At 36.6% G+C, this 10,082-nt stretch overlaps 1 pseudogene; it reads left to right on the top strand.

Moving 5' to 3' along the window:
* The first annotated feature begins 4,258 nt into the window (after nt 1-4,258).
* On the top strand, nt 4,259-5,844 carry LOC123252076 (annotated as a pseudogene).
* Nucleotides 5,845-10,082: the final 4,238 nt, after the last annotated feature.

Below are 10,082 nucleotides of genomic sequence, written 5' to 3'. Positions count from 1 at the left end.
ATGGGAATGGAAATACAATAATGATAAACTTCTTGCCTTCAAGAAGGTTAAATTCTTTTGAAAGAAAATGCATAAATATTACATACACAAAATCCATTCAAAATAAATATAAAGGCAATTTGAGTATCAGTAAACTTTATATCTCAGAATTTAGTTTTGAAAACAATAAAATTAAAAGACAGAGTGAAGGGTCAGGTGTATTGAAGACAGCAACTGCTAAATTTCAATGTGAGACTAAAAAAATCTGTATAAATCACTAAAAAACAATACTTGGTGTGTTGTTTGATTGATTGTCTAGACTTAATAAAGTGATGAAGAAAATGTTAGTAATGAAGATTAAACAAATTTGAGTTGTGCATGCTTATTTTTTTGAAATCTTGTTGTTTAAAATTTAACCATAAATCAGTGCAAACTTACTGATGTGGAACATGGGGTACAGTGTAAGAAGGGCAATAAGAAGGCCAGATTGGCTGGATGACAGATTGTATAAAGGGGAGAAATGTGTAAAAAGTAGAAACAGGGATTGGAGATGAGTCAAGAAAGATTATAAATGCCAAAGAGAGGAATTAATATTTAGCCCTGTAGGATCTGATCTTGAGGAAAATCACTTTGGCAATTTTTGAAACAAGAGACTTCACAAAACTAGGCTTTCATGCTCAAAGTTTCCCAGGTGCCCTACGCATTGATGACCACTTTAATGAGGTCTGAATCCAAAGCTGAATGTGAAGGTAATTCCCTTCCCTACTTTTAATTATATATTTCATAATCTGAACTCATAAAAACAGCATATGGAACTTGTCCCACTTCCTCAGGATTATAGAATCACAGTCTTAGAGTTGGAAAGAAAAGATCATCTTCCAGTCCTCTTCTTTTACTGATGACACTGAAACTCAGAAGGATATAGTGGGAGCAGCTGTGTGGCTCAGGGGATTGAGTGAGACATAGATATAGAAGGTCCTAGGCTCAAATCTGGCCTCAGACACTTCCTAACTGTGTGACCCTAGGCAAGTCATTTAACTCCCTTTGCCTAGCCCTTATCACTCTTCTGCCTTGGAACCAATACACAGTATTGATTCTAAGACAGATGGTAAGGGTAAAAAAAAAAAAAAAAAAAAAAAAAAAAAAAGGATATTGTGTCTTATCCAGGATTACAGAGGTGGTAAAAACCAGAATTCTTTCTACTGCACTGCACTGCCTCTGGGAAGTTTCACTGTTATTTTATGAAAATTTTATGAAAAATTGATGTTCATTTTCTGGTGCTAAAATTTAAAGGTAAGCACTAAATCCTAAAGGAAAATCAGGGAACATTTTTTCATTAGATGGATACTGTTGTATTTTCTTTAAGAATCATCATATCTCAAGGCTATTGTTGCCCTTCTTTAGACAGGCAACAATTATTTTCATATTTTCATTATTTTCATAATGAAAGTAGCATTTATCATCTTTGTCCTATACCTTCTTTCTAACCTTTGCAAAAAAGAACTGCTTTGAATCAGTATTTCAGACTACAACTTACTATCCTTATGGCTCCATTCAGCTAAGAGATAGGAAGTTTGGGGGTAGTAGTGTACCAGTTCCTTTGCATCAACAATTAACCAGCCCTAAAAGAAAAAACACAAAGAAAAGAAAATAATTGTAAGAATCAAGTGTCTGGATAGAAGGACACATAGATCAAGATATGAATACAGAATAACTGATTCACAAACTATCTCTACTCAAGATTTTTAGCTACTTCTGGAACATAAAGTTTCTGTTTACTTGTGTAGCTCCTAGCATCTATTTCAATCCCTCTGCAAACATTAATCAAGAGATGTTCATATTGTTGAGAGTTTGCTTTGGAAAATGTTAATATTTGCATGATATTGAAGTCATTTCTCACTCTTATTCTAAGCAATTCTAATAAAGATTCTAACAGACATCTTTGAGACATTGTAAAAGAAAATGGTATTACATCCCATTTACAATCAAATGATTGTAGTTGTACAGGACTTTGTAATCATCTAATTCAACACCCTCACTTTTAGTTGAGAAAAGTGAGACCCATAGAATCTTAGTGATACAAGTAGACTTCAATCCTCTGAATCCAAATTCAGGGTTCCTAGTACACTGATTTCACTGTACAATCCTACCTCCTGTACTTGAATTCACCCTTTCATCCAGCTCAATATTGATTGGTACATCCTTCAGGGTCAACTTCTTTCAATACTTCATGACTTTGGTGTATAGCCAAATTTGGCAACTATATTTAAGTCCTAATCTGATGTTAGAAGGGTTTGGTAAACTCCTTCCAAGGTAACTCAGGCTCCTTCTGGACTCTCACCCCCTCCCCATTCAATTAATTTCTAGTTGCCGACTAAGGGTCTCTTTAGAGCAAAGGCTGCTAGTCCTAATAAAAGCAATAGGGCAATTGTATGAAGGGGACCAATGGTTCCCAGATGCTGGGTTGAGAGGCCACCAAATCGATTTCACTAGAGAGCAAATACAGATCTGGACTTGGTTTTTCAGAGGTGAAAAAGATCTATTGATTTTAGTCTAAGTCATTTTAAAACTGAAATGATCACTGTCTTAACTGTCACAGTTAACAGATCTTCTCAAAATGAGCATCATTACCAGTATAAGCTTTTTTCCTCTGACTATATGAATTAAGAGAGAAAGAAAATTATAAAATGATGATGGGGGAGGTTTGGGTTCATTGGAATTTTTCTTAAAAATAAAAGATACAGAAAGAGAGAAGAGTAACTGTGAAATACTGTAGTTGCTATTGCACCATCAAAATAGTGTTAAGTCTTAAAATGCCTATGAGCTCAAAGTCACTAATTAGACAAAGTGATACATTTAAGCTAAGGGCAAGTGCAGTGTGGTAATTCCTGTAAAAAGAGTTCTATCCCATAAATCACCTTGCTAACTACTCCCCAAACAGCCTCTGCAATTCTTTAGGGATCATGTAAGGAAATGGACTTCACAATATGTGGCCTGGACAAGATTCCTTTACAAAAATTATTTGGTTTCTGGAATATAACTACATTCAATTGCTGTATCCAACAAGTTTGTATACCTTTATACATTGGCTTTATCATTTATTTAGAAGGTGTAGGCAGGTAATTTTGAATGAAACTAATCTACTGCCAAAAAATGCTTTTATTAGAAAATGTAAAGATTGTAGTGAAAATTGTTTGGCTACTTAACATTAGCTCATATCATTCATGTCTTCTAGGACTTGGTTCTAGAAATCTATATTTCTATGAACTGTTCTTGTATTAGGGATCTATATTTTCAGCTCCTACATTGTTTGAATGGTCTGAGCATTCAGCTTGATTTATGACATTGAGATGCTCTTTTACCACCTCTTTGGTCTCCTACTTCCTTCTCATTATTTTTGACCTCTCTTTTATCTTAATTTCCCTTGGTAAAGAAAGCAGAAGCAAAAACTGAGCTGAGGAAGAAATATACCATCTTTAGTGTGGCCATTGTCATCATCATATTGACCTCAAACAGTAGTCCTAACATTTTCCTGATCTTGCCCACATCACAGCTGTTCACTCTGCTGTTGCATTTTCTCACATGACCTTTTTTCCCCGTGAGGAACTATTTGAAGTTGTTTCATCAGAATTGCATTTCTGAGGACCATCCATCCCTCTTGGGTCATTTTGTTATTACCGGAGTTAAGTGACTTGCCCAGGCATTCGGGAACTGTCTCAGGCCACATTTATACCCAGGACCTCCCATCTCTAAGCCTGGCTCTCTATCCACTAAGCTGCCCCTCTTCTCTTTGTTTTCACTATGCCCCATGAAGAAATTATTTATATTAATTGTTTCAACTTCATTCCTTCACCTTTGAAAATAAGGATTTCAGTCTCATGAGTCAGTTGAAACCTCTTTCTCCAAAGTTAGCAATTATGTCTTCATCACAAAATCAGATGATCTTTTCTCAATCCTTGTCCTTTTCCACCTATCTACTGCATTTGTCATTATTGATTCTCTCTTCCTGAATATTCTCTCTTCTTGGCTTTTGTGACACTGCTCTCTTCTGGTTTACCTACTATTCCTACTATTCCTATCTTATGGTGTCTCAATTTCCCTTGCTGATTCATCACTCATGCCCCTAATTTTAGATGTTCTCCAAGATTCTACTCTGGAATCTTTTTTCTTCTCCTGTTTTTACTCTCTTGGTAACTTCTCCAGTTCCTTTGGGTTAAATTAACATCTCTGTGCATGCTGTGGTGGCCATCTCTGAGGAGACACCACCTCCACCTCCAAGATGCCTCTCTTTGCTACCAACCCCTTCCACCAGGATGTGGAGAAAGCAACAAGTGAGATGAATACTGCTGAAGACTGGGGCCTTATCTTGGATATTTGTAATAAAGTAGACCAGTTTCGTACTGGCCCTAAAGACTGTCTTCAATCTATTATGAAGAGGGTGAATCATAAAGATCCTCATGTAGCTATGCAAGCATTGACTCTTCTAGGAGCATGTATATTGAATTGTGGCAAAATTTTTCATTTAGAAGATTTCACTAGTGCGGTAAGCAACGTGTTAAATAAGAGTCACCCAAAAGTTTGCGAAAGGTTAAAAGCTCTTATGGTGGAATGGACAGAGGTATTTAAAAATGACCCACAACTTAGTCAAATATCTAACATGATAAAAAAAACTACTTAAGGAACAAGGAGTTACATTTCCAGCAATCAACTCACAGACTGCAGAACAAGCAAAAGCAAGCCCAGTTCTTGTGGCCTATGATCCTGGTACTATGACCACCAAAAAGGATGAGGAAGATCTAGCAAAAGCCATTGAGTTATCACTGAAAGAACAAAGGCAACAACCAACCACACTTTCCAATTTGTATCCAAGCACATCAAGCCTCCTGACTAACTACCACCATGAGGGTAGGAAAGTTCATGCTATCTATGATTTTGAAGCTGCTGAAAACAATAAGATAACATTTAAAGCTGGAAAAATCATTTATGGTTCTCGATGACAGTAATCCCAACTGGTGGAAAGGCAAAACACATCAAGACATAGGATTGTTTTCCTCCAATTTTGTGACAGCCAACCTCAGTGCTGAACCAAAAATGATTAAAGCAGAGAAGACAGTGCAATGCAATGATGAGATTCAGGTGGAAACAATAGAGCTGGAGCCTGAACCAGTATATATTGATGAAGACAAAATGGACCAGCTTCTGTAAATGTTACAAAGTGTGGAGCCCAATGACAGCCAGCCCGATCTGCCAGAGCTGCTTCATTTGGAAGTAATCTGTGGGACCACTTATTGATGAAAAACTGGAAGATATTGACAGAAAACATTCAGAACTTTCAGAACTCAATGTTGAAGTGATAAGAGGCTCTTTTTTATATAACAAATTGATGAATGAAGACCCAACATATTCCATGTATGCAAAATTACAGAACCAACAGTATTATATGCAGTCACCTGGCATTTCTGGTACTCAGGTATATCCAGGACAGCCTCCAAGTGATGTTTATTTGTTGACTTGTTTGGATGGGCCATCTTCAAAGCTATAGTCTTCCTCCAGAATAAATATCTCTCAGCCAAGGAGCAGTTCCACCATCAGCTAACCCAGAACTTCCTAGTCAGCAAGCTCAGACTTCTTACCCTAACACAATGGTCAGTTCTGTGCAAAAAAAAAAAAAAACCCTCTCCCAACCAGGCTTCAGTATATAGTCCTGCTGCTGCTCCTGATCCTGTCGCAATATACCAGAATGCTGGAACTAGTATGTCCCAGGTGCCGAACTATAATCTAGCATTTTCTACACTGCCTCAGCCACCTGGTAACCAACAGCCACCTCAAGCACAGCAAACATATTCCCAGAAGGCTCTTCTATAGGACCTAAACATTGTGACTAACCTCTGCTAAGTGCAGTTGACAATGTTATGAATTCCTTCCCTTAAAAATCTTAAGATTTGTTTATCTTCCACTTAATAGGAATCTATCTTGGTGAACAAGTGCAGTGATTGAAGAAGGTAGAACTATGTTCAACTTGCACTGAATTTTTATGGGATTTTCTTTTTTGGCAGTGGAATAAAATTACTTAAGACATTTAATTCCTTTCAAAATTCTGGGAATTGGTACAATATTATTTATGTCTGATAAAATAGGCTGGTCTCTGAAAAACCCAAACTTGCAAAACTTATGATATATATATACATATATATGTTATGCACATATATTATGTGTGATTCATTAGTGAACATTTTGAATTACAGTGGTAATTGTGAATATATTTAACATTTAAATTAATTTACATTACTATTTTATTTTAGTCATAAGCAAACTGCTATGTTTCAGAGAATTTTATGTGGACTTATGAAGAACCGCAACATCTATTTAAAATGCAGGAGAATGAAACATTATAACATTATAACAATATTTGGGAGCCTTATGTTGTCTGTATTTTGTTTCACACTAATTGAACCTACATTTCACTAATTATAAACAATATAAATGTATCGTGGCTTTCTGCCATGTTAACTGTCTTAAGATGAATTAGCCAAATTTTCAATGAGGTCACAACAAATGATAAACCCTCCTTTTAACCAGCTATTAAATTTGACCCTGATATTTTAATACTCAACATATCATGGGACCATAAGATCAATTGAGTAGAATCTCATACCTTACACTTTATTGTTTAAAACATATGGTGGGATATTTTTCTTAGTGAAAAAATGTAACTAGACTTTCAAACTATATTCTGTATTTATTGGGGGCAGTGACACCAAAGACAAGGGGGAATGAATGGAAATTTTTAAACTGTAAAGAAAACATAAAATATACTAATTAAAAAAATCTCTGTGCAGATGACTTTTGAACATATATAGTCCCAGTCAGAATCAAGCTTAAGTCCTGGATCAATTATTGAACATTTTAACCTAGATGATCCAGAGACACCTTAAACTCAACATATCTGAAACAATTCATTACCTTTTCCCCTAAATTATTTTTTTCCTCCAAACTTCCCTTTTTTAGTTCAGTGTCTCAGTTACATAATTTTGCAATAGGCTGGACTCCTCCCTTTCCCTTTTCTAGCACATCTAATCAGTTGCCAAATCTGACCATTACTACTTTCCATTTTTTTCACATCTTAACCCTCTCTAAAAGCTACCACCTTAATTTTAGATCTTCATCACTTCTCACCTAGACTATTCCAATAACCTCCTGTTTGCCCTCTCCCCTACACTGTTTACTATTGCTGTCCATCCTTCCTACTTTTGCCAAACTAATTTTCCTTAAGAACAAATCTGGGGGTGGGGGGCAGCTGGGTAGCTCAGTGGATTGAGAGCCAGGCCTAGAGACGGGAGGTCCTAGGTTCAAATCTGGCCTCAGACACTTCCCAGCTGTGTGACCCTGGGCAAGTCACTTGACCCCCATTGCCTACCCTTACCACTCTTCCACCTATGAGTCAATGCACAGAAGTTAAGGGTTTAAAATTATAAGAAAAAAAAAAAAAGAACAAATCTGGGTCAGCTAAGTGGCATGGGTATAGAGTAGGGCCTGGAGTCAGGAGGACCTGAGTTCAAATTTAGTCTCAGAAACTTCCCATTTCTGTAACATTGGGAAAGTCACTTAACCCCAATTGCCTACTCATGTTGGTGAAGGTGTGGCCCATGTGCCCTGGCACACTGGAGTGGGCTGCTCCATTCCCCATCTCTACCACCTGAGGATATTTTCACATACTCCTCCCCTCTATCCAGCCAACCACTTCTTCCCTCTGCTCTGTGGGATAATATGTGGGGGCGGGGGGCTCGTAGGCAACTTGAAGGTGAAGTTTGGGCACACAATCTCTAAAATATTCACCAATACTGGCCTAGACCTTACTGAAAGAAAGAAAGAAAGAAAGAAAGAAAGAAAGAAAGAAAGAAAGAAAGAAAGAAAGAAAGAAAGAAAGAAATATTAAGACATGACTCCTCTACTCAACCAACTCCACTAGTTATTTATTCTCTCAAGAATAAAATATAAATGTTTTTGCTTAGCTTTTAAAGCCTACACAAACTTCCTTCAATCTATCTTTCTCCTATTCCAGAAAAAAATGGCCTTCTCATGATATTTCATCTCTAGTCTTCTGGTATTGTCCATCCCGGACTGACAATTAACATGAAGAGAATAGGTTCTCCACTTGCCAGCACTGCAGTATCCATTCATGGAACCATCAGTTACAACAAATAGAAAAATTTTTTATGTTTTAGGTAAAGTCATTTGCATTGGCAATATACTTTCCAAAAATATGCACATGGATTATGAGGTTGATAAATGAATTGCCAGAGCTACCTCAGTGTTTGGGAGGCTCCAAAGGAAAGTATGGGAGAGAAGAGTTGTTGAGAGAGAGAAGTTGGCTGTTTACCAAACTGAAGCTCTACAAAGTCATTGTGCTGAATTCATTGTTGCATGCCTGTGAAACCTAGACAGTCTACCAGAAAACTAAATTGCTTCCATTTGAATTGTCTTAGAAAGATTCTGAAGATCACCTGGCAATGCAAGGTACTAGATGCTGAAGTCCTTTCTTGAGCTAAACTAACAAACATTCAGTTTCTACTGCCAAAAGGGCAACTCCAATGGGCTGCCACATTGTTTGAATACCAAACACACCTTTTCCTGAAAGACTATTTTATAGAGAACTCACAACACAAGGCAAGGACTCAAATAGAGGTCAGAAGAAGTGATACAAAGACAATCTCAAGAACTCTCTGAAGAGCTTTAATACTGATTTTGAGACATGGAACATACTGGCACAGACTGTCCAGTGTGATGTGCCTCTATCAAAGAAGATATGCTGTGCTCTGTGAGCAAAGCAGAATTTCAGTAGTCCAAAAAAAAAATGCACAAAATTTAGAGACATCTCCTTCCCAAATGTTTATATGGGCTTTTTGTACCCAACCACTTGTAGAGCCTTTTGAGTTTGAATGCATCTGATCAGCCACAATTGCCACATAGTAAGGTCATTTTAGTTCTCTTTGAGCATGAAGAACAACTTGTGTTGTTCTGCGTGCCTAAAATGAACTTTCTTTAACCTATAGAATTCCTCATTATCTGTTTTTAAGATGTAATTCAAGCCGTATATTCTTTGATAATGATAATATCATTTATATGGCACTCTAAAGTTTATAAAATGCTTTACAATTATTACCTCATCCTCACAATAATCCTGACCAGTAGATAATATAATTTTCCTCATTTTATAGATTAGAAAATTGAGTTAATCAGAGGTTAAGTGATTTGCCACAGTCTGAAGCTGGATTTGAACTTATCTTTCTGATTCCAGATCTAGTTCTCCATATCATCTAGCTTCCTCACTGTCTTCCGTATGAAATTCTAATCCTCCAAATTATTAGCACTTTCTCTTTTTCTCAAATTAATTTATATTTAACCAAATTGTATGTATATATGTATGTATGTGTACATATTCAGGAAGATGAGTCTTCCTACTTTCCAATCCAGCACTCTATCCACTACCACTTAGGTGCCCTCAACAACAAAATATACTTGATAAATGTTTATAATAATAATCATAATAATAACTAATATTCATGTAATGTTTACTTTACTATGTGCCAGACACTGTACTAAGCACTTTACAATTAGTATTTTGATCCTTACAACAATCCTGAGAATTAGTTGCTATTGTTATCCCCTCCAGATAAGGAAAATGAGGCAAAAAAGTGTCTCTGGTCTGAGACACTTATTGTGTTACTTGCATAAATTCACACAGCCAATAAGTGTCTCACACCAGAGATTAATTAATTAAACCTCCCTGACTCTAGTCTTAGAGCTCTATCCACTGTACCATCTAGCTACCCATATGTGTGTATACATGAAAATGTACATATATGTGAAAATGTATATGTATGAGGACAAGTGTTGGGAAGGAGATAAAAATTGTAAGCTTGGTACTGGACTCATTGAGGGAAGAAGAAGTATGTCCCAAGGGTCTGTGAATAAGAGGTAGCAAAATCTCAATTGGGTAATAAACATGAATTGTATGAACTTCATTGGAGGAAAAGTTACTGAAAGAGGATGATAGTGGGGAAAACTAGAAGCAGCAATGGGGAACAAGAAACATCAATCCC

The sequence above is a fragment of the Gracilinanus agilis genome, chromosome 6 (genome assembly GCF_016433145.1).
Source record: "Gracilinanus agilis isolate LMUSP501 chromosome 6, AgileGrace, whole genome shotgun sequence".
NCBI classification, from domain to species: domain Eukaryota; kingdom Metazoa; phylum Chordata; class Mammalia; order Didelphimorphia; family Didelphidae; genus Gracilinanus; species Gracilinanus agilis.
Note: the sequence above shows the minus strand (reverse complement) of the source record. Positions and strands in the feature narration are given on the sequence as shown.